The 26,877-nt window shown below is 37.9% G+C and overlaps 1 protein-coding gene across 1 annotated transcript in view; it reads right to left on the minus strand.

The window, feature by feature from the left end:
- CNTN6 (contactin 6) overlaps nucleotides 1-26,877 on the minus strand; it is a 260,095-nt gene that overhangs the window by 182,385 nt on the left and 50,833 nt on the right. The gene's annotated exons all lie outside the window — the stretch shown is intronic.

A 26,877-nucleotide genomic window follows, 5' to 3' on the forward strand; every position in this document is an offset into this window, starting at 1 on the left:
AGTATATTGATCACATTGTCTTGCCCTCCTGTCCCTCCATTCCCCTCCCACAAAGGGTGTTTCCCTGTGTCTGCTGTTTAATTATGATTAGATTCAGGAATGTTGTGTGCTTCGGATAGCATCCTATCAGATAGTCCAGGACTTCTGCTTCTCTCATTTCTGCTGAAGTTAACTTTGATCACTGGTTAAGGTACTCCCTGCGAAACCTCGCCACTATGAAATTACCTCCCCCTCCCCTTATAATTAGTAAGCATTTTGTGGTTACAGACTTTGAGACAATGTAAATATACTGTTCCTTATTGAGAATTTAATTTTTATTTATATATTTCTATCAGTATGATCTACTCTTTCAGTGTGAATCCATAGCTTCTTATTTTATTAAATAAGGAATTTTTTATTAAATAAAGGAAGTTATTTATTATTACATAAAGGAAGTTATAGTTCATGACTATTGGATGCCCAAAGTTTCACTGATTTGGCCAACAGGAGCCTATTCAAGCTGGTTTCTTCATCTTTTTGACATGTGCCTGTTATTCTTTGTTCTCTTCCTTACTTTCTGGTACAAGAAAGTGTTTCAGAATCATCTTACAGTTTTCCTGTTCCAGCCATCAAAGTGGTCTTTTTTTCTAAGAAAATTTCATTTTTTTTAAATTAGAGAATGGTATTTAGAAGCCATGATTTGGATGCTAAGTGTACTCATTGAGGTGTTTTTGCTCTGAGGACCTTTCAATATGTGCGTGTGTGTGTGTGTGTTTGTGTGTAGATTTTATATATTATATGTATATGAATGCATGTAAGTATATATATGTATAATTTTACATACATGAATTGTTGTTGTTTAGTTGCTAAGTCATGCCAGACTCTTTTGCAACCCCATGGACTGTAGCCTGCCAGGCTCCTCTGTCCATGGATTTCCCAGGCAAGAATACTGGAGCGGGCTTGGGTTGCCGTGTCCTTCACCAGGGGATCTTCCCAGCCCAGGGATCAAACCTATGTTTATTGCATTGATAGGTGGATGCTTAACCACTGAGCCACCACTGCTGCCACCAGGGAAGCCCATACACATGCACACAGATGGATAGATAGATAGAAGCATGTGTGTATGTATTTAGAGTCCACACCAGAATCTTGTGGTAAATCATAGAGGGTTTGTTCTAGGTTTATTTTTTTTCTGTCTATATTTTTAACTTTCTATTCCAGCCGTGAGAACCCTGGTTTCCACTGTTCTCAATGTATTTATGCATTTGTTCAATCTCTCTATATGTAACAACTGCCCGTTACTGTCACCAGCTTCTCCCCTTTATGGAGCTCCTCCTCACCCTTTACAGATTGTGATACCTGCTGCAAGTTTTACTCCCATACCTGCCCTGACACCACTTGTTGAGTTGTCTCTTGCCTCCTTTATCTCACTCAGGTTCTGCCTCTGACACTGTGCGCTTTGGTCATATTCCAAGTCATTTGGAATATGACTTTGGTCATATTCCAAAGTGGATAACTTTCACATCCTTGTGTAGGATCTAACACCTCACACTGGAATGTCCTTTCGTTGTGGGGATTCAGTCCTTACTTTGCTTGACCCCAATACCAGATTGCAGGTTTCTACTTTTACCACCCTGTCTTGGCAATGGGACCCTCTTCAGGCTTCCCAGACTCTGATATTTACTGTTAGACCAGCCCACTAAGGGTGTGCCCTTTTCACTTTACTTGGGCTCTGCCACTCCACAGGGCCACTCCTGCACTATCCCTTTGCCCTGCGTGCATGCCTATCTCACTCCTCTCAGTATCTAACATGTGGGCTGCTATTGTGCTTATCATCCACATTCATGTGGATGCTCGCATTACCTATCTCCACTTCAGGACATTTCAGAAAGAAAATTCATCATCAGCTTTGAGAGATAGAAAGAAATCAAATTAGGCATTTTGATTCTCTCCTCACTTTTTTCACCATTCACTTAGATCCATATCTTTCTTCCAAAATATTTGCACCCAGGTATAATAAATTAAATCTGTAACTTTATCTTAAATTTGTAATTTTATTATATTCCATTATTTACCTAAAATAGCAGACAGATGGGGGTTTTCATTCCAGCCTAGTTATTTCCTGTCCTGTGAAAGTCACTCAGTTGTGCCTGACTCTTTGTAATCCCATGGACTGTATGTAGCCTTCCAGGCTACTCTGTTTATGGAATTCTCCAGGCCAGAATACTGGAGTGGGTAGCCATTCTCTTCTTCAGGGAATCTTCCCAACCCAGGGACTGAACCCAGGTCTCCCACATTGCAGGTGGATTCTTTACTGTCTGATCCACCAGGGAAATGCTAGTTAGTTACTAGCTATATAATGCTGGATAAGTTACTTAACTCTGAACTACAAAGTAGCAATACTAAGTCTTCACTGTTGTGTTACTATAAAAGTTGATTGGGAAAGAGTGAGTTAAAACAGACTTTTCTTATTCTAGTGCTTAATGAAATGAGCAAGGAATTATAAAAATGAGTAAATAACAAACAGAAATCAGCAAGGCCTGGGCCACAATACTTGTTAACTCATCTTATGACCCTTAAAGTGAGATTTCTGCTCTGAACCATCCTCTTTCTACAGTAGGGGAAATACTAGGAAAAGAGTTTGATTCAGGAGGATTTGGGGATTAGATCTTTACCAATGATACTGTTGTTCCTACCACCAATTTCAGTTAAAGTTTGTGGACTTATAAAGTGGTAGTTTCTTGCCTTTCACACTGTGCGTCATCTGCTTGTACTAGGATAATGATGTCTGAACAACTTGAAGCTGAAGATCACCTCTAATGTGGGCTATAAAATAATGGGCAATGCACAATGCACATGCAAGGAAACTGGCTTAAGTCCCTTATTGGATTACCTAGAATTGGCCATAAACCCTTGCTGAACATTCTGCTAGTATAAGCCACCAGAGAGAAGCAGGCTATTAGCACCCAGCATTGAGGGATTTGATGCACACTGGGAAAGGCAAGCAGCCACCCTAGCTTCAATGGGCCAAATATTTGATCACATAATGCTTTCTATATAAAGATTGATGATCAACAGGAGAAATTGTGAAATAAAAAATTCGCATTTCATGGCAAGACAAAACAATTTAAGAATTTTTTTTCTCTCTCTCCCCTTTGGCCTCCTCTGTCTCCTGCTAGTGCACTGTGTATCTGCATTAGCATTGAGCAAAACTCCTCCATCAGCAGAAATACCTGCTCAACCATAAAGAGCAATGTTCTCCCAGCACCCGCAAGACAGCTGCTTAAAGGTAACATTCGTTCTTGATCTTGTAAGGGGCCACATGACCCACCAAAATGATGCTTAGATGCGGGTTATGTAAGCTGTCAATAATGCAGCGTTTGATGAGCACCTTTCAGTCTCAAAAAGCTTGTACAACTCTACCTTGACTTCTAGTGGCAGAACAGTTCTCACAGCCTTCTGAGGTGGTCTTCCCAGGTTATAATCCTCAACTTAGGCTCAAATAAAATTCCTTTTTTTTTTTTTTGGTTTGAAGTATCAACAAGAAAAGGGATAATTTCCAATGCCATTGACTTATAAATAATCAAAATAAACAAAGAAATGATAGGAAAAAAATATGTGGAATAAGAAGGGCTTGTCCAGGCTCAGAGAGGCAAAAGGATTTTCAACTTCTTAATCTTTTCCCCAACTGTTGTGAGATTTAGGCTGAAGCAACAAAATTCTGAGAATTCTCTTAACAACCTCAAATTCTGGAGATAAGTAGATTTATATAGACATGCATTGTTATTATTTAGTCGATGGGTCTTGTCCAACTCTGTGTGACCCCATGAACTGTAGCCTGCCAGGCTTCTCTCTCTATGGGATTTCCCAGGCAAGAATACTGGAGTGGGTTGCCATTTCCTTCTTTAGGGATCTTCATCCCAAGATTGAATTCATATCTACTGCAATGGGACGTAGATTTTTTTTTTACCACTGAGCTACCAGGGAAACCCATGTACATGCATAGGGTATTTTAATTTTTTTCTCTTCTGTTTGAAGGGCTCCTTTCTCCAGCCCTTTACTCCAGAGCTCCTGGAGAAAAAAAGAGTGAAGCAGAGAAGCATGAATAGTAAAGCTGACTCTATCTCACAAGCCAATAGCTTCATGCCTATATACTCACTTTGTAAAATCTCTGAAGCCCAACTGAAAAATGATGCATTTCTCCAATCAAGTCCACCTATGACTCTTCCACCAATAATCTTGCTAGAAACCATTAAAGATAATCTTAAAATAGAGAGAAGCACCCACATGGTTTAATAAAGGCTGAACTTCCCACAATATTCCCTCGAGGTACAAAGTATGAGTACTCATGATATGTGGGTATCTGGCCTCCAAAATGGAACTCAGAGGAAGAAAACAAACAGGTCCCTAATATGTTGAGAAGAAAGTTAAAAAAAAATCCCTCTGTGTAAGGAATAAATGAATGGTCAGTACATAGTTCTTCAAGTATGAGCATATGAAAATAAATGGAATAGTAAGTAGGAAAATACATTGCAACAATAAAAGTCAAACATACAGCATGCCAAAGATAGACAATATATCCAATGTAGCAGAAAATATAACTCAAGATTCAAGGGGTCGCAAAGAGTCAGACACGACTGAGTGACTGAACTGAACTGACTGAGCCTTAGGAAATTTCTCAAAATTGTTTCATGCTGTAGAGTAAGAACATAAATTCAAAAAGCATAACTCAATGTCAAGATGAAAAAAAGAAACTATAGAATCAGATAAATTAGGATGTAACTTATACATAAAAGATCCAACCCAAACGGCATTATTAAAGAATGAATAAACCAACTAAGATGGGCAAAAAACAAACAAACAGATACCTCCTAAAAGTCAAATTACTGACAAAAAGAAGATTAGAGATAACTGTAATGAAAAAACACAGATAAAACAATTGAAGAGAAGGTAACATATAAAAAAGATAGATAAAAGATGATCTAACATAAAGAATCTTGATGTCACTGAGAAATACAATCAAACGAATCTTTTGAAAGCTATCAAGAAAATTCCAAATAGAAAAAATATACCAAATTCCAGAGACATTTTGGAGAGAACACTTTACACCAAAGCATGTGTTAGTTGCATGTGTTAGTTAAGTGACTTATCTTCAAACTTAAAGACTTTTCAAGAACACCATGCTGAAAAACAAAATTACTTAAAAGAGTGAAAGAGAAAATCATATTAATCTCAGATTTTGTAACAGTATAGCATTCTATGCCAGAAGACAGTGAGGGAAAAGCTACAGTATTCTGAATAAAAGAGTGACATGACTATTATCATCCACTGACATATCTTTCAAATCTAATGGCATTCAACACACTTTACCATCAAAAAAGAAACAAATACACAAAAACCCTGGGAATATAACATAAATGACTACTTTTGAAGAAATTACTTAATAATGAATTTCATCCAACTAAAAATAAACCAATATACAGATATCAAGAATGGAGGCAGAATAGTATGCACACTGAGTACGTTCAAATATTAAACTACTTAAGAAACATGTTGGTTTTAGTTATAGAACAGAATATGAATGCCATAAACTTGGATAATATTAAAATAACAGTATAAATATAAAAAGAGGGATGGGTAAAGGAATATGGTCTGAAGTGTGTGAGTGATAATATCGTCTTCTTTCATAATTTCAAAATTAGAGAACATATGTGTGTATGTATATATATATATATTTTTTTTAAATGCATAAGCATTTTGATCTCAGTATTATTCAGTGTGTCTTTTATCTTTGCAGGAAAGTTTTAGGGGAAAAAAGTGTATCTATGTTGTTTCAAACCGTTTATTGAATATTCAAAATTCTCAATTTTTCTTTGTTTTATTTTTACTTTTATTGGACTAAACAAAAATTGGATATGGTACATGTGTGCTCAGTTGTGTCTTATTCTTTGTGATCCCATGGACTGTAGCCCACCAGGCTCCTCTATGGAATTTTCCAGGAAAGAATACTGGAGTGGGTAGCCATTTCCTATTCAGCGTATCTTCTTACCGTCTGAGCCACCAGGGAAGCCCACTATCCTTATGTCAAAGTAATACCTATGGCATGGTCCCCTTTTATAAAAATAGCTTTTGTTTCTACACATATATCTCTCTACACATTAATCTACAATCTCTGTATTTACACGCCTAGAAAAACAGCTGCAATTTCAACAAATTTTCATACTTTATTTTGGGGAAAGTTTTTTTTTTAAGGGGAAATATTTTATTTTCCTTAATATTTTATAATTTGAATGTTTAAAATAAGCATGTATTTATGTTTAAACATTTTTTTAAATGAAAGAAGGATACTAGAAGCAAATATATTGAGATTGGTAATCTGATTTTTGATAGTACAGTATGACTCTTTCTGTTTAATTCTGTGTGTGCTTAGTTGCTCAGTCATGTCCAACTTTTTGTGACCCCATGGATGGTAGCCTGCCATGTTCCTCTGTCCACAGGGATTCTCCAGACAAGAATAATAGAGTGGGCTGCCATGCCCTCCTCCATGGGATCTTCCTAACCCAGGGATCATACCCTGGTCTCCCAAATTGTAGGCAGATTCTTTACCAACTGAGCCACCAAGGATGCCCAAGAATACTGGAGTGGGCAGCCTGTCCCTTCTCCAGGACATCTTCCAGGCCCAGGAATCAAACTGGGGTCTCCTGCATTGCAGGCAGATTCTTTTAACAGCTGAACTACCAGGGAAGCCCTGTTTTATTCTAGATCTTTAGAATTTAAAATTTTTCAACCACTCTCCTTTCCCCGCAAAAAATATTTTGCCATGCACAAAATAGGCAGACAAGTGTTAACTTATCTTCCTTTACCTTCACTCAGAGAAAAGCTCTGTTCAATCTTCATTTAATCTATATTAGGGGGATATCTTGACTTAATAATATTTTGTATTTTGGAGAGTAATTTGTAGTTTTCCAAGGACTATTACATATTCCAAGTAACAAATTACATTTCCGTGATACCTTTTGTGAGGCATTCATTTACATTCTTATTTGACATTTTTTTTTTTAACTTTACAATATTGTATTGGTTTTGCCATATATCAAAATGAATCCGGCACAGGTATACATGTGTTCCCCATCCTGAACCCTTCTCCCTCCTCCCTCCCCATACCATCCCTCTGGGTCGTCCCAGTGCACCAGCCCCAAGCATCCAGTATCATGCATTGAACCTGGACTGGCGACTCGTTTCATATATGATATTATACATGTTTCAATGCCATTCTCCCAAGTCATCCCACCCTCTCCCTCTCCCACAGAGTCCAAACATTTTCTAACAAACTTTAGTTCATTTTGAAAGACACAAAAGCCTGGTCTTGGTGAATTATCATCAGTCTTTTTTTTTTTTTAAGAACTTGAATTGATACCAGTAAAAAGTTTAGCATTTGTCAACTAGTTGTTCGGTTGCCTTTGGTAAATCACTAGATTTTTTTCATATTGCATTGAAATAATAAAATAATAGTGGACTTTTGTTGTTTTGCTTACATGCTCAGAAAGGAAGGACACTGTGAGCTTTCTATACAAGAAGAGCTGAAAACATGTGACAATATGGTATCAAAAGCAAGATATCAAACTCCTTTTTCTTTAAAAATGCACTGGAGGTTAGGAAAAGTTGGTATTTTGAGCAATAAGTGATAAAATAACCTGCTGTTGTAAAATTACCTATAATACTATAAGAAATGTTTTACTACTTGTTAATAAAGCAAGAACTTTGCAATAGATGAACACTGAAAAATAAATACTTTTAAGTATCAACTAAAAGTAAATTATAAAATGTTACTGAAAAATCCTTGTAGGATTCTGCCCCATTTTTATTCCTCTTTTATCTTCTGTGGAGTTAAAAAATAAAAAAGTTAATCCTATGATCTGGCTCCAATACTGAATCAAACTACTGAAGTCTAAAGTTCATTGTCACCCTCCCTGAATTTAGAAACTTTTGATTATATCTAGGACAGTCACATCTTGTCATTTCTGAGCAGTCCATGACCATCCTCGTGGAGAAGAAGCTTTTAACTGATAGGAATAGGCCCTTCATTTAATTCACCCCATTCTCCTGGCTGTGAATGACTAGACCAAAGGTGAATATGTCCTGCTGGGCTGTGGTACTTCTCTCTCTTAGGAATTGGGAAATAAAATGAAGAGACTTATAGTTTCTGATTGTTACTTGAATGGAGAGGAGGTTGTTCAGGATTATTAGTTTCCATCTTCCATAAAACTCGTTAAGAGTTAAAAGAATACTAGTCTATACAGTGACAAAGATTGAGACAGGCAGACAAATGGGCAGGCAGATGGTAGAATGATGGAGAAAATAAATAAATGAGTACAGAGTTACTTTATTCCCCAAGCTTATTGATCCTTTGTTGAGGGATCTGCCTCTGTGTTCTATCAGCAAACTGTACAGTTTCTGTTTTTTACAATGGACAAAATGTTGGGAAAGACAGATTCAAATAAACAATGTTTATGACCAGTGTTCTATTGCTTTTCTTCTCTCCAGAACTTCCAAAGGGCAGATAACCTGGGCAGGCAACCATTTGTTTACAGGAGTAGTTATTAGGGGCAACTTTAAGCATATGAGAAGACCTGTCTTTAAGAGATCACAAAACTAAAAGGTGTATTTTCCTTGAATTTACTTGAATTTCATTTTGAGGACTTGGGAAAATTTCAGGATTCACAGAGGGCTAAGACCTGAACACTCTAAGATCATGTCCAGATAGAAAGTTTCTGGGATCTCTCTTTGTGCTATAATCCCAACTCTACAAATAGATTTCCTCACCCAGGTTCCTGGCACCCTCAAAATGTCTTCTACTACAAAAGCTCAGTTTTTGAAATAATGTTCCAATTCCATAGAAACAGAACAAAACAAAACAAAAAAGGAGCTTTCCTGATGGCTAAATGGTCAAGAATCTGCCTGCCAATGCGGGAGACAGGGGTTCGATCCCTGGTCCAGGTCGCATGAGGTGGCCAAAGTACTGGAGTTTCAGCTTCAGCATCATTCCTTCCAAAGAAATCCCAGGGCTGATCTCCTTCAGAATGGACTGGTTGGATCTCCTTGCAGTCCAAGGGACTCTCAAGAGTCTTCTCCAACACCACAGTTCAAAAGCATCAATTCTTCGGCGCTCAGCCTTCTTCACAGTCCAACTCTCACAGCCATACATGACCACAGGAAAAACCATAGCCTTGACTAGACGGACCTTTGTTGGCAAAGTAATGTTTCTGCTTTTGAATATGCTATCTAGGTTGGTCATAACTTTCCTTCCAAGGAGTAAGCGTCTTTTAATTTCATGGCTGCAGTCGCCATCTGCAGTGATTTTGGAGCCCCCAAAAATAAAGTCTGACACTGTTTCCACTGTTTGTCCATCTATTTGCCATGAAGTGATGGGACCGGATGCCATGATCTTCGTTTTCTGAATGTTGAGCTTTAAGCCAACTTTTTCACTTTCCACTTTCACTTTGATCAAGAGGCTTTTTAGTTCCTCTTCACTTTCTGCCATAAGGGTGGTGTCATCTGCATATCTGAGGTTATTGATATTTCTCCCAGCAATCTTGATTCCAGCTTGTGTTTCTTCCAGTCCAGCGTTTCTCATGATGTACTCTGCATATAAGTTAAAAAAGCAGGGTGCCAATATACAGCCTTGATGTACTCCTTTTCCTATTTGGAACCAGTCTGTTGTTCCATGTCCAGTTCTAACTGTTGCTTCCTGACCTGCATACAGATTTCTCAAGAAGCAGGTCAAGTGGTCTGGTGTTCCCAACTCTTTCAGAATTTTCCACAGTTGATTGTGATCCACACAGTCAAAGGCTTTGGCATAGTCAATAAAGCAGAAATAGATGTTTTTCTGGAACTCGCTTGCTTTTTCCATGATCCACTGGATGTTGGCAATTTGATCTCTGGTTCCTCTGCCTTTTCTAAAACCAGCTTGAGCATCAGGAAGTTCACAGTTCACGTATTGCTGAAGCCTGGCTTGGAGAATTTTGAGCATTACTTTACTAGTGTGTGAGATGACTGCAATTGTGTGGTAGTTTGAGCATTCTTTGGCATTGCCTTTCTTTGGGATTAGAATGAAAACTGACCTTTTCCAGTCCTGTGGCCACTGCTGAGTTTTCCAAATTTGCTGGCATATTGAGTGCAGCACTTTCACAGCATTATCTTTCAGGATTTGAAATAGCTCAACTGGAATTCCGTCACCTCCACTACTTTGTTCACAGTGATGCTTTCTAAGGCCTACTTGACTTCTCATTCCAGGATGTCTGGCTCTAGGTCAGCAATCACACCATCGTGATTATCTGGTTTGTAAAGATCTTTTTTGTACAGTTCTTCTGTGTATTCTTGCCATCTCTTCTTAAAATCTTCTGCTTCTGTTAGGTCCATACCATTTCTGACCTTTATGGAGCCCATCTTTGCATGAAATGTTCTCTTGGTATCTCCAATTTTCTTGAAGAGATCTCTAGTCTTTCCCATTCTGTTGTTTTCCTCTATTTCTTTGCATTGATCGCTGAGGAAGGCTTTCTTATCTCTTCTTGCTATTCTTTGGAACTCTGCATTCAGATGCTTATATCTTTCCTTTTCTCCTTTGCTTTTCGCTTCTCTTCTTTTCACAGCTATTTGTAAGGCCTCCCCAGACAGCCATTTTGCTTTTTTGCATTTCTTTTCCATGGGGATGGTCTTGATCCCTGTGTCCTGTACAATGTCACAAACCTCATTCCATAGTTCATCAGGCACTCTATCTGTCAGATCTAGGCCCTTAAATCTATTTCTCACTTCCACTGTATAATCATAAGGGATTTGATTTAGGTCATACCTGAATGGTCTAGTGGTTTTCCCTACTTTCTTCAATTTATGTCTGAATTTGGTAATAAGGAGTTCATGATCTGAGCCACAGTCAGCTTCTGGTCTTGTTTTTATTGACTGGATAGAGCTTCTCTATCTTTGGCTGCAAAGAACATAATCAATCTGATTTCGGTGTTGACCATCTGGTGATGTCCATGTGTAGAGTCTTCTCTTGTGTTATTGGAAGAGGGTGTTTTCTATGACCAGTGCATTTTCTTGGCAAAACTATGTCTTTGCCCTGCTTCATTCCGTATTCCAAGGCCAAATTTGCCTGTTACTCCAGGTGTTTCTTGACTTCCTACTTTTGCATTCCAGTCCCCTATAATGAAAAGGACATCTTTTTTGGGTGTTAGTTCTAAAAGATCTTGTAGGTCTTCATAGAACCGTTCAACTTCAGCTTTTTCAGTGTTACTGGTTGGGGCATAGACTTGGATTACTGTGATATTGAATGGTTTGCCTTGGAAACGAACAGAGATCATTCTGTCATTTTTGAGATTGCATCCAAGTACTGCATTTCGGACTCTCTTGTTGACCATGATGGCTACTCCATTTCTTCTGAGGGATTCCTGCCCCCAGTAGTAGATATAATGGTCATCTGAGTTAAATTCACCCATTCCAGTCCATTTCAGTTCGCTGATTCCTAGAATATCGACATTCACTCTTGCCATCTCTTGTTTGACCACTTCCAATTTGCCTTGATTCATGGACCTGACATTCCAGGTTCCTATGCAATATTGCTCTTTACAGCATCAGACCTTGCTTCTATCACCATTCACATCCACAGCTGGGTATTGTTTTTGCTTTGGCTCCATCCCTTCATTCTTTCTGGAGTTATTTCTCTACTGATCTCCAGTAGCATATTGGCCACCTACTGACCTGGGGAGTTCCTCTTTCAGTATCCTATCATTTTGCCTTTTCATACTGTTCATGGTGTTCTCAAGGCAAGAATACTGAAGTGGTTTGCCATTCCCTTCTCCAGTAGGTTTTATATAAGGTAGATATATCAGGGTTAATTTTTAGTGGGGGAAAAAAAAAAAAAAACAGAAAAAAAATAATCAATTATATTGGAGAATAAAGAGGATAAAGGTAGAATTAAAAATATAGTTATGAGGTTATCACAATAGTCCAATAAGAGAGATACATCTTAAACTAAGGTAGTGAGAGTAAGAATGAAAAACAACAATTTTTTTTTAAAATGTGATTTGTCAACTTACTGAATTTGGGAAAATGGTAAAAGAGAAAGAAAACATTAAAAATTGCCCAGAGATATAATATTTTTCAAAATAAAGGGAAAAAAAAATAGTTCAGATTTGCAGATGTTGATTTTCTGGCTCCTTGGGGTCATAGGTTTAATTGTCTAATAAATAGTTGGATATAGTCTAATAAGTAGATGGGTCTTCCCTGGTAGCTCAATGCAGGAAACCTGGGTTCAATTCTTGGGTCAAGAAGATCCTTTGGAGAAGGAAACAGCAATCCACTCCAGTTATTGCCTGGAAAATCCCATGGACAGAAGAGCCTGGAGGGCTACAGTCCATGGGGTCACAAAGAGTCAGCCATGACTGAGTGACTAACACTAACAAACTGATGTGGCTTGGTAGTGAAGGCTGGGGTGCAGAGACAGATTTTTCTTTTTTTTTTTTTTTTTCTTTTTTGGCTCACCAGTCTTTAAATTCTAGTATAAAGAGAATTTTATTCTAGTAGTGGTTTTAGAATGGCAATATTCAATACATTCTACAGATATATTTGAAGATTGTTTCAAAAATGTAGGTTATGGTGTTTATTGCAGCATTGTTTACAATAGACAAGACATCAAAACAACCTAAATATCCATCAGTGGATGAATAGATTTAAAAATAGATTAAAAAGTATATATATGGAATATATATATGTATATGGAATGCTTCCCAAGTGACTCATATGGTAAAAAATCTGCCTGCAATGCAGGATGCACAGGTCCAATCCCCAAGTTGGAAGATCCCCTGGAGAAGGGAACGGATGCCCACTTCAATATTTTTGTCTCAGAAATCCCATGAGCAGAGGAGCCTAGTGGGCTATAGCCCATGGGATTGCAAGAACAAGACACATCTGAGCAAATGAACACATAACATATATGAGATATTTTTCAGTCATAAAGGAGAAGGGAATGCTGCATGTGTAACAACATGTATGAACCTTGATTGTAAAGAGTCTGCCTGCAATGCAAGAGACCCAGTTTCAATCCCTGGGTTGCAAAGGTCCTCTGAAGAAGGGAATGGCAACCCACTCCAGCTACAGTCCATAGGGTCACACAGAGTTGGACATGACTGAATGAGACTAAGCAAGCTCTTATGAGTAGTACATTAAAAAAGTTTTACTATGTGAGGTGATGAATGTATTAACTAACTTTTTGGGATGATCATTTCATAATAAATACATAGAACAAATCAGTACATTGTATACCTTAAACTTACACAACATTTATATCTCAATTTATGTAATGTCAATTATATCTCAGTAAAGTAGTGGGGAAAAGCATACGGTCAAATTGGCATTAACTTTAAACAGTAATTAAATTCAAGCCATACTTTGACTTTGACATTTATTTTACACCTGGATAATCAGTGACTCCTTATTCAAGTAAACATTAAAGTTCTAAAGAGGAGGAGTCTGACGAGGAGGTAAAGAATCTACCTGCAGTGCAGGAGACTTGTATTTGATCCCTGCATCCGGAAGATAACTGGAGAAGGGCATGGCAGCCCACTCCACTATTCTTGCCTGGAGAATTCCATGGACAGAGGAGCCTGGTGGGCTTCAGTCTATGAAGTCACACAGAGTCAGATATGACTGAGTGACTAAGAAGACTGAAGAGTAGTCATGCTTAATGTTTCCTGCAATGGAGATTTGATAAAACAATCCTTATTTGACAGTCTACTCTGAACATAATGGAATCATTCTCGTTATTTGTTTTAAGTTACTCTAATATAATGACCTAATGGTATATACATGGCTTAACATTGGAGACCTACAGTATTTCAGTCCACTCAGACTGATTTGAAAGTTAAGCATTAAACCTGATTGGAAAGTATATGACATATTGGAAATGGCACACAGATAATAAAGTAAATCATAATAAGAGTGCCTTACCATATATTTCACATTCTGTTGATCTCTTCATTTTAAATCCAAACCAAAATAAATTCTATATCATCCCTTGTTTTGATACTACTAGCACACAGTGATAAAGATCCAACATAAGTAAAGTCAGCCACACTTATTAGCTCTGATTATGTGTTAAAATTTTGTTATGCACTGACAACGCAAACATAAATAAATGCACTGCACCCAAAAAGTTTACAACCCAATAAGAGTAGTTTTGTTATATATAAGAGCCAGAGACAAAGTTGAACTATTATTGGAATTATTCTATTCTTATTCTGACTTAAAAACTAGTTGCAACCTAAAAGTTGAGAGTTATGTTTTAGGACTTCAAGCCTGGGAGACAGCATCAAGGAAACCCGAGAGAACTGTTCACTGTAGGGAGTGGCTGCAACCTAACTGTTGTTGGATCGTGGGTATTTTTCTCCTTCTTGAGTCCCCTTGGGCTCACATTGGAGGGCTGGAATCACTGATGACCATGACAGTTTTGTCTACTGATATGGCGGGAACTATTCCCTTTCTCACTTATATAAACTCTGTCACTTAGATTTCAATATTCCCATTGTAAGAATATAGAAATAGAGGCTTGAGGAACTTTAACTTTCTTAATAGCAAGCAGCTAAAGCATGTTGAGATTCAATTTTGAATTTATGCAATCTGACTCCAGAACACTTACTCTAAGTCACTATGAGGTATACTCCAGGAAGAGACATAAAAGCAATTAACTAATTGCAATAGTACAGGATATGTGTTTTACCAAAAGCATAAATATAATTTTAAGAAAATCCAGAGAAGGAATTCCTTCTACCTAGAGGTTATGGACAAGTGACAAAAGATGCAATATTTGAACTAAATATAGAAGAATGAGAATGTCTTTGAAAGATAAGGAAATAAATAGTAAGGAAACTCTGTAAGTATAACTTGAATAAAGATATGAAAATACTTGTCATTCAAAATATGTAACTGGTCTTGAAAGGAGGAGAGTAATGAAATATAAGGATGCAATTGTAGGTTTAGAACAGTTTTGAAAGATCTTCAATAATATGACAGAGGTTTGAACCTGATGTGTAAAAGTCAGAAAACATAGGAGTGTCTTCAGTTATAAGCAGAAGCATGACATGCTTAGATGTATAACTAACTGGGGGAAGGTAGGGAAAGAGAAACCAGAGGTCAGAAAATTTATTTATCAAACATTTGAAAAATTGGGCCTTGTCAGTACTAATGAAGAGAATGAGAATAAAATGAGCTATTTTCAAGTGTTTAGAGGCAGTACCAACAGAATGGTATAACTGATTGGATATGAGAGATGAAGAGAACATTGAAGATTACTCTGAGCTAGCTATTGTGGGTGAATGCAAAAATACATGTTAGTTGAAGTCATTAACTGTTAAAGGGGTATGGCGAAGAAGAAAGACTAAGGGCAGTGAAGATGAAAGGAGATGAGAAAGTAGATACAAGTTTAATTCATTTTCCTTTCTTTTATTGAATAAACATTCATTTAGACACAATTTTTTATGAGTTACTAGCTACATACTCCATGTTTTCTGTAATCATGCAGATGTGAATGGAAGTTTGAATGATTAAATAAACGAAGCGTCCATTCACTGCAGAAAATCATTTTACAAGGCAGTCAAAGTGGCTTTAGAGAATAAAATTATACAAGAAATTTTGCATATATTTAGATTCATGTTTTGGAATTTTAAGGCATTCTTCCTTGACAATTGAGTGATGCCCTTCAGGAGGTGACAGAAGAGGGATCTAGGTCATTGGTCTTAGAAAGGTTTTTTCCCACAATGAAAGGAAGGAAGACAGGGTAAACAGAGACAGAAAATGCACTGATGCAAGTGGGGTTTAATCTGTTAAAATAATCTTCTGAAGTTTTTTCTTACTTTCTTGGGGAGGAGAAAGGAAAATCATTAGCTAAGACAGATGATGGGACAGGAAGTATAGAAGGTTTTGAGAAGAGATGATAATATGTAAAATGATCATCAGGAGAATGAAAAAGTGAATAGGCAAGAGGTATGTGTTGTGATAAGACAAACCAGGAATATTTGTGAAAGATTTCAAAATGGACATGAAAAGAATACTGGGTGTCCTCTTCACTGAACTTTTTTGGATTAATGTTGCCTTTTGGTGTCTCTTATCGATTTGATGACAATGTAAGGAAGTGAAAACTATTAAGAATGCAAATGATTCTAACCATTGAAATGCAAATGACTCATGTTCAGTGGAATGCTATTTTTTTTTCCCCCTTTTTTCCCTTATGGATAAAACAGGTTTTTGTTTTGGCCTTTTTTGGAATAGCTTTCCTGAGTTATAATTCATACACCATAAGATTTAGCCATGATAAACACATTTGCATATATTTATGAGTTAATTTTGGGGGCTTCCCAGCTGGCACTAATGGTAAAGAACCTGTCTGCTAACGCAGGAGACAAAAGAGATGTGGGTTCAGTCCCTGGGTCGGAAAGATCCCCTGAAGGAGGGCATGGCAACCAACACCGGTATTCTTGCCTGGAAAATTCCATGGACAGAGGAGCTTGGCAGGCTACTGTCCATTCCTCAGTTTGTGGACCCCTATCTCCAACTTCAAAGCCAACAACAGTACACTGAATCCTTCTCCTATCAAGTCACTCCAGCTATTCTTCCCTAGTCACATTTTCCTGACTCATGTCTCCTGCTTTTAAGGATGCTTATTATTTCACTGGGTGCATCCAGATAATCCAAGATAATCTCCCTATTAAGATCAGATGATTAGCAATCTTAATTCTATTTTCTACCTTAATCCCCTTTCACCATGTATTCTAACATATTTACACAATCCAGGAAATAGGGCATGGACATTTTTGGAGCCATTATCTATCCATCACACCCATCATATGGGAGGCTAAGAAAGGAGAGTTTTTAATAGAGAACATAGTTAAAGTTAAGATTGTCATCTGTTAGAGAGTAATAATGAAAAATAAGAATGACAACAAAGTGTTGATCATTAGAATGTCTCTTGTTTCTTCTTTAGGAGAAATTTCATTTTCAAAGTCAAGATGGATTGAGACATTAAAGGACAAGTTTAAAATAAATTCAGAACTGAAAGAAAACTGTGGCATTGTATATATCATACTACAAAGATATCAGATGGCAAAAAGAGAAATAGAGCGCTGAGCAGAGATAACAGCAGGGCCTAGAACTCTTGGTACATGTGTGCTTCAGTTTTGATTATTTATATTTTTAGGATGAAAGGGACACGTTTATTTGTAGGCTGAGGGGCCAACTGAGAGGCAAACTTAGATTCTATCTTTTGAACTTCTGGGCCTTTGACCCTGTTACTTGCCCAATTTAGAGCATTTCAACATTAACCTTTGAAAAATAACAGCATGCTGTCAAGTACACAAAGCACCAAAAAGCACATTTCTAAAATGTCCCTGAGTGAAGATGTGAGAAAACCCCTTGAAACCCATTATTATCATGGAGATATTACAGTGGCCTCCTTGTTTGCTCTCTTAGATAAGATTGTGTCTGCCTAAATGGCACTGATTCCGTTTATATAACAATAACAAACAAAAAAAAGAATATTTGGAAAAAAGAAAAATAAATAGCTGAGAGAAGCACTGTAAAAATCTGTGGATAACGTAGTACTCCAAATGTATATCATTTGCTGATAACACATGATTTTGCTAACAGTGTCACAACAAAGCATGCCAATCTACCAGTCCTGCTTGTGCTTATAACCAGCATGAATATCTTAATGAAATCAGTGGGTTTGGGGTTAAGGGTCACCCAAGTGGCCTCCTTTGGAAAGTTAAAACAGTACTTCATTCCCACATGTGTCATCTATGCCTTTCTGCTGTTCCACTTCAAATTCTCTCTCTAATTCCAGTCACGTACTTTTTCTGCCCTCTGTGCCATGCAAAAATGCCACCAAATTTGTCAGAAAAGATTTGCCCTTTGTGAAACTAGCCTGATTAAGTTTTATCAGCTCATCTCTCTCTGGATGTTTGGTAACCTCATTCCTTATTACTGTCTTAGAGATCTTGCCTACAGCCAAGGGCAGATCTGTTCATTTATAATTTCCTGATTCTTTTTCTGTTCTTTTCTCACAGATTGGGGTGAGGTATTTGTGTTTTCATTTTGCTTCTCTCTCCCTGTAACTGAAACATTTTTGCTAAGCTCTCCTCATTTTGGTTGAAAATTTACTTAGAAATAGATCTATATTTTTTTCCAGTTTATCACAATGACTGTTTCTTATAAATTTAAAATTATTGGTTGATAAAAACCTCTCATGCATTTCCTAGACTTTCCAAAGTGATCTTTCTTATCATGAAGTGCCCCTTAGAGCAGATGAATATTTATTCTCTTTATTTTTCTCTTGCTACATCGGTTTAAGCTTCATAAACACCATAATTACACTAGAGCAAACTTGAATATGAAATAAGAAAATGAAATAGCATCCCCTGATCCATTAAGCTATATTGTCTTCCTCCCAATATAAAGATTAAATGACAGGGATAGTTTATAGAAATGACAAACATGAGTTCAATTTATTTTTTCAAACTCATAATCAACAAAAGATTTTTTTTTTTCATTTATGAGTAGGGAAACTGGCTGATTCCCTATATGAGAAACATTTGAAATTTTCTGTTTATTCTTTCAAGGTACAACCAGTTCTGAAGTTCTGAATTTTACCTCTTTTTTTTTTTTTTTTCCCCTCCAGTGTTTAAACATAAACAGTTTATCCTGTGATGCTGTATTGACTTTGTAAACCTTTCACAATGATGAGAATGTATCAGGCATTTTCTTCTCCTCTTTTATATTCATGTTTTCCCCTTTCTTTATGTTATTTACCAACTTGTTTCCATGTTCTTCAACATATGTGAAACATTAGCCAAGAGAAATACATCAGATATCTCATTGACAGGTACTGGTATGGATATGTAGGAAAAAATTTGATTTGATTTACTCAACCTGCATTGTTTAAAGTTTTAATTTTATGCCATTATGTAAATAATAGATGATCGTTATAATGGGGCTTCCCAGGTGACTCAGTGGTAAAAGTCTGCCTGCCAATGCAGGAGACATAAGAGACATGGGTTGATCCCTGGGTCAAGAAGATCCCCTGGCAGAGGGAATAGCAACCTGCTCCAGTATTCAGATGGTAAATGAGGGAGACCTGGGTTGGGAAGGTTTATCCCTGGGTTGGGAAGATCGTCCGGAGGAGGGCATGGTAATCCACTCCAGTATTCTTGCCTGGAGAATCCCATAGACAGAGGATCCTGGGTCTCCAAGAGTCAGACATGACTAAGGGACTAAGCACCAGTATTCTTGCCTGGGAACTCTCATGGACAGAGAAGCGTGGCGGGCTAGAGTCCATCGGGCGGAAAGAATCAGACACAACTGACTGAACATGCATGCTCATTTTAGAATATTTGCAAGACTCAAATATGAAAAGAATAAATACCCAATTATGCTTTTGGAAACTATTATTAGGATAGTGGTACCTATAATTCCAGGATGTTTTGCTATACTATGCTGTTAATTTTTAATATCTGCTATTATTCAGTTAAAAATATGACACAAGCATTTCCCCTGCTGTTAATTAGCACTTACAAATTTAATTTTTTAATAGAAATATACTTGTTGAAAGTTTCATAATAATCCATCATATGACTGGTATATCTAATTGAAAATACATTGTTCTATATTTTGGACTTCTACTATAAAAACTGAAATAAGAAATGCCTTTCCTATATTTATGATTATTCATATTATGATTATTAGCCTAATTTTCTAGAATTTGAATTAATGAATATAAGAGAATTAATGTTGGAATTGTTCTTATAATTATTGTTAGTTTTCATCTAATTTAGTCTTATAAAATCAGAGAATGCTTTCCAGTACAAATTTTATCCCAAGTAGGATTTGAAGGATGATGACGATGATATTTTTGAAAATTTATTTACTGTTACATGTATTAACTTTGGCATTTATTATCTTATTCACTTTTTAACACAACTCTGTGAAGAAAATGCAAATTTTCCTCCATTTTACACAGGGTAGAATTTTGACACTCAGTCTAACATCAGAAGGCATGAGGATTATGAGAGTTAGGGATGGGAAGATTATTTAAAAAGAAGAAAGAGTAAGTGAATGCAAATGACCTGAGTTGTGAGAAATCAAGAATTTGAGAACTCACGTAATTCTTGTTAAGGAAAGAGTTGACAAGAAATGAGATGAGAGAAATAGATATCCAAAGTAACATCAAGAGGGCCCCTTTAGCCACCTTAAAGGAGGCTTTGGGGAGCCATAAACGTAATTTAAGTTCGTGATTGCGTTTTCAGTTTGAAAAACATGTCCAAATTCTCCATGAAAATGTGCCAGGAAGCAGTAGCTGCCATGCTTGTATTTAAGAAGCTTAACAGAGAGTCCAGATTTGAAGTGCTCTCCTGATAAAAATGTCAAAAGAAAAAAAAAGCTCAACCTACAAGTTATGTTTTATTTGGCAGATTGTCTGAGGACTACTCTGAAAAAGTAAGGGAAGAGCCAGGATACACAGGGGTTTTTGCAACAAAGACCAGGTGGTCGAAGCATCAACAGATTACTGCTAATTAAAGAAAACCAGAAATCTCAAGTTAATGAATTTAGCACTGTTTTTCCTGTATGGGGACATGCAGGAGTCTGGGCTCATTGAAATCACTCCTTTGATATGCACCCTGACTATCTAGGGCTAGTGTCCTATTCTTTCCCATCCTGAGTCCCCTCAGGGTACACGGTTGTGGGTGGCTGCAGTGACTGAGGGCTTGGAAAAGGGCAGCCAGTTGTCTCCAACAAGTGTTCCCTCAGGGCTCACCATGGGGGTGGCTGTAGTGGCTTGATGGCTACAGCATCCTTTGTTTACTGATATGGTAGGCAAGGTATTTATTTCAATTACAAGAAGGAACTAGACTTAGGGCAAATTGTTCCTTATTTGCCTTTCAGACCTCAAACAGTCCAGACGTCTGACTTCTGATGCCATGATTTTAGCTGTTTCGTTTGCTGCTTTTGTGGTATTTTGTCTGACCAGTGACCAAACAGCATCACATATACTGTTAGACTCAGTTCACATAGTAATGACAGAATGTTCTTCCACAAAGGGGCTGGATTAAAAATATGTGTTTTATTTTTTTCTAGACAAAGAAATGAAAACAAAATCCTATTCTAGATCTTTATCCATAAAACATAGAAATCTTAACTTTCTATGCTGATTCTAAAGCTAAGCAGAGAGACTAACTGACTTCTAACAAACATTGCTATTGTTGCTGTTGCATAATGGTTATTACCTATTTTATCATTTATTTGTTTCTTCTAGAGGTAGCATGGGAGAAAGGTTTTATAAACTTTTCGCAAACACTGATAATTTACAAATGTGAAGGACTTTTGTTGACAAGAGTGCAAGTGACAACCAAAAACTAATGGAGAACTCACTTTTTTTTTTTTTTTAATTTAACAAGTATTTATTTTCCCGTCATCTGACCACATGCTCAGAATCTGGATTTTGAAAATTTGGTAAGCAAAGATACACCACAATCTTCTCGATGTCCTCTGTTCAATATCGTATGCACTAACCAAATGTGGCTATTTAAATTCACTACAATTAAACATTCAGTTCCTCAATCACACTAGAGAACTCACTTTTGAGTCATAATTTAGCTCTTAATCACAATGCTTGGGGCTGCTCTGGTGGCTCAGTGGTAAAGAATCCACCTACCAGTGCAGGAGAGGTAGGTGACATGGGTTCCCCCCCAGGTTTAGAAGATCCCCTGGAGTAGGAAATGGCAACCCACTCCAGTATTCTTGCCTAGGAAATCCCATGGAAAAAGGAGCCTGGCAGGTAACAGTTCATGGGGTTACAAAGAGTCAGAAAGGACTGAGTGACTGAACGTGCACACAATGCTTAGCAATGTTTTTCTCTACTCCATTTGAACAATTTATCACCTCCTCACCACTAAACAATGGAACCAAAACAAATGAGCAGAAGAGATAAGAAGGTTTTTTTTTTTTTTGAACTATATTTAATAGTATTTTCCACATTTTGTAAACGGCCATTTTGGAATACCATCTTCATGTTTCATAGGGCCTTCATCACAAATTTCCAATAACTGAGAGGTTCCAACCAACAAATTTATTCTCTCACAGTTCAAAAGCCTTAACATCTAAAATGAAGGTGTCATTAGGATTCATCCATTCTGGGGAGTCTGAGGTTTCCAGAAATGATCCTATGGCTTCATCTTAGCTTCAAGTGCTTGTTAGCCATCCTTGGTGTTCCTTGGCATCACTTCAGTTTCTGTGTCCATCTTCACCTCACCACCTTCTAAGGGGACTTCAGTCTTTGGATTTAGAGCCCAATCAAAATCTGTTATGAGTTTATCTCAATATCCTTAATTATATTTTCAAAGATCCTATTGCCAAATATAATCCCATTCTCAGTTAGTAGGTGGACATAAACGTTGTGAAGGACACTGTTCAACCCACACACTTTCCTCAGCATATTTTTGCAATGTTTCTTTTATTAAAGCAGTTCCAAATTTCTCAGACACTTCTTCATTAAAATAAGAATAGTTCCTTAAGAGACAAGAGGCAATCTAATACTCAATGTTTTCCAAGCTTAGTTGAAGGCAATTTTTTTAAGAGCATCTCATGAAATAAGAATTTTTTCATAGACAGTTTTTTTGGGAAATGTTGGGGAAGACAAGCCTCAAATACTTCATAGAAAAAAGCTCATTCCTTTTTCTTCCTTTCAGTTTCTCCTGTATTCTGGTGTAAATTTTAGTATATATAGACTATGCATCTCAAGAAGCCTAGTAGAAATAGCAAAATTTGCCCGTTTTCGCCTTTTCTCTGATTTTCTGCAATCCCTGTAGTAGAAGTGAAATAATTGCTTTTCAATATGAGTTAATTGTTTCTTTGCATAAGTAGGCAGGATGGGATGATTTCCTAGAATAATGATAGCTAATATATAATCAGCAGGGCTTCCCTGGTGGACAAGGGGTAAAGAATCTGCCTGCCAATGCAGGAGATGTGGATTCGATCCCTGGGTCAGGAAGATCACCTGGAAAAGGAACTGGCAACCCACCCCGATATTCTTGCCTGGGAAATCGGATGGACAGAGGAGCCTGGTAGGCTACAGTCCAAGCAGTCACAAAGAGTCAGACAAAACTTAGCGACTAAACAGTAACAAACATATAATTAGCATGCATTGCAGAATAGGCACTGTATGAAATATTTTTAAAGCATTTTAATCCTGATAACAACCCTGTAGATACTGATATTATGTCCACTTGACAGACAAGAAGGATGATGTTCAGGGGACTGTGACTTGCCTATGATCACACAGTTGATAAAATAAGAAGCACACAATCTTTGTCACTTTGTGTTCTTCCTTTCCATATAAGCAAACATTTCTCCATGTCATTATGTTGTGTGTATGTGCTGAAGGAAGTACAGTATACATTTGACTTGCATCACTAAGTGCTGTAGATTCTGTTTTTTATTTATTTACTTATTTAACTTTATAAGCTCCTTTTAAGTTTCATTAAAAACACATGATTGATTTGGAGATAAAAATGTCCACTTAGGCATAACCTTTTGGAACAATTTGGCTTTAACAATTCAAATAACAGCACTCCGTGCAAATCACAGATGCTGATTAGCAAGGTTTCAGAGCTGTGCTTGGAATTGCTGGCACCTCTATTACTATTACATCCAGAAAAGAGATGAGGTTAGAGATAAAATGGTCTAATTAACCAGGAGCTGCTTCAGTATCCTCAGTGAGCACCCACAGAGTAATCAGACACAGAATCCTTGCCTTTCGGTTGGTCCAGAGATGATGCTTAGATGTATATCAAGAACAGCCAATTGTGTCTGTAACCTGAAAGAACTAGTTGAAAGATTCTCTCAGGCAAACATTGGCAGTAAAGAGGGGATTGTCTGAATAAACTCTTATCTCAGAGAAAATGCTCTTGTATCTCAAGAGTTTGAGAGAACCTGACAGATACAGAAATGCCAACAAAATTAATAATAACATTTATAATTTGAATACTCTTGTTTTCTCATCACTGTCCTATGGGTTTCTTTGCCGTCAGGGATAGGCTATTGATAGACATATAGAAACTGTCCTGGGTTGGACAGAATGTTTCATGTATGTCCTTCGTTTTGGTTATTTTTATTTACTTTTGAATCCTCAGAACTTCCAGCAACCCATATGATTATTGCTAGATACTTGTTTGGTGAATAAATAAGTAAATGGACAACACAAATAGGAATTGAATAATATAATTGATCGATTTCCTATAAACCCATTGCTGAACCCTTTATTAAGTTATAAAGGATTTAACCTGTTTTTGTTTTAACTGTATGTTTTTTAAATGAATGCGTACTGAGAGCTTGGTCCTGGACTAAGGGCTTTGCATGTTGTTGCTGTTTAATTACTAAATCATGTCCGACTCTTTCGCCACCCAAGGACTGTAGCCTGCCAATCTCCTCTGTCTGTGGGATTTCCTATGTAAGAATACTGGAGTGGATTGCCATTTCCTTCTCCAGGAGATCTTTCCAATCCAGGAATTGAACCCATGTGTCCTGTGTAGGCAGGCAAATTCTTTACCACTGAGTCACCAGGGAAGCCCAAGGCCTCTGCATACACGATGAGAGTTTATCCTCATCATACTGTTAGGGGAAGCACACTGACTGAAACCGCCCACCCTGGCCAGGCACCATAGTAACCATTTGCATGAGTTGTTTTACAAAAGTCCTGATAAGGAACACCATGGAACTAATAAGCCACCATCAACAGGTTGAGTTCAGGAAAGGTCAAAAAAGTGGCACCACCTGTTCAACTACGTCTCAGAATCTTTCTCGATGCATCCATCTGGGCTGAATAAGGCATGGACTTGTTCACCAGGGGATCTTCCCTGGTGGCTCAGATGGTAAAGTGTCTGCCTACAATGTGGGAGACCTGGGTTCAATCCCTGGGTCGGGAAGATCTCCTGGAGAAGGAAATGGCAACCCACTCCAGTATTCTTACCTGGAAAATCCCATGGATGGAGGAACCTGGTTAGGCTACAGTCCATGGGGTCGCAAAGAGTTGTACATCACTGAGCGACTTCACTTGTTCACCAGGAAGGACTCTGAGTCAGAATGATTGGTTAAAGACAATCTGGAAACTAATCCCATCACCATAAAACCCAAGACTTCAAGCCATGTGGCAGAGCAGTTCTCCTGAGTTCCCTTACCCTACTGCTCTCCACTTGGGCTCCCCTTCCCAGCAGAATCTCTTGCTTTGTCACCACATGTGTCTCCTGGGACAATTCATTTCCGAGTGTTAGACGAGCCCACTTTCAGGCCCTGGAAGGGGTCCCCCTTCCTGCAACAATACCTTTGCTCTTTCAACGACAAATACTTATTGCGTGCTTCCTCTGGCCAGTCACTTTTGGAAGCATAGCATACAGCAGAAAACAAAACAAATAAACAAAACCCTTTCTTCTCTGGGGTTTGAAAAGAAGAAAGCAATATAACTATTTGCCTGGAGTCAGAAGTAGTCTACTTCCAGGGTAAACTCAGGTACTTAATTGCAGTGCCATGATTTCTAATAAAAGCCTCTACACCAACCACTACACTAAGGGTTTTCAGCACCAAATTCCTGTGGTGATCACTACACTAAATAAAGAAAGAAGATACATGTTCTCTAGATGATTGTTCAGGCTGAGCAAATGCCAAATGCTGTTAAGCAATGCCTATTTCTAAAAAGAATTCTTTCTCATTGAAGGAGATAATTCCATAAGCACAGGCACATTAATTTGGAGTTTTTCATCAACAATAATGAGAATGGGCAATAAGAATGAACTTAACCTTTCATTCTGTATTTTTGTTTTATGACAAAGAGAGGACTTTTTCAAGCTGGGAGGAAAAAGGAAATACTTGCTGCTGAGTCTTGTGTGAGCTTTAGTGCTGCTCATGAAAAAAAAAAAAAAAACTTTGGCTGTTAAAATAGTGGGCATAGGTTCTTGGGTGGAATATAGGACCTTAAAGTGATAAATCCCCAAGCAACATGGAAATATGATTACACTAAAGATGAGATTAGTAAAATCCAATATACAGTGACTGAGATCAACCAGCTTACAATATAGCTCCAGGGGTTGTCTATAAATATGTACCTGAAAAGATCGGAGAATATCCAGGTTACTCAAGGGATAAAGCAACAACAGGAAAGTAGGTTGGGTCTGACCAAAGCTAAGAGTTTTAATCTGGTAAGTGTTACTATGAATAACTAAAAATCCTCTTAATAACCTACAACACCGAGAAAAGAAAAACAAAAAAAAATAAGAATTTGGAAGTTTTTGTTTTTTTTTTTCACCCTCTCCGCCATCATCGTGGGCCTGGAGGGCGCCTCAGAAGCTCGGGGGTGGCGTGGGTGGTAAGGACGTGGTGGGGGGCGGGGTGGTGTCGGGGGACATGAGGGGGGTTGTGGGGGGCGTAGCGGGTGGGGGTAGGGGTGGGCATGCCAAAGTGCCAGCTCCTCACGCGGCAGGGAGAAGCTACGGCTCTTTCTCTACTGCCCTGGGCCGACCATGCTAGGAGGAGGCCTAGCGGGCGGTTGGCATCAGCACAGGGGCCCAGCCTCCAGCAGACACCTAGCCACACTGCACATGCTCAGAGTGCCCCTCCAGTCTGAAAGTGTTTTTAGACTACTCTTTAGGCAGGAGAGATTCTAGTAAGTCCACAAAAAGAATAAAATATTAATGGTTATGTGCATTTAATGGATATACCATCCAGTGTTGTGTTGTTGTTGTTGTTTAGGCACTAAGCCATGTCCGACTCCTTGTGACCCTCATGGACTGCAGCAAACCAGGCTCCCCTGTC

This window comes from Bos grunniens, chromosome 22 (genome assembly GCF_055505025.1).
Source record: "Bos grunniens cultivar Pamir isolate PY7600 chromosome 22, Bosgru_T2T1.0, whole genome shotgun sequence".
Lineage (NCBI taxonomy): Eukaryota > Metazoa > Chordata > Mammalia > Artiodactyla > Bovidae > Bos > Bos grunniens.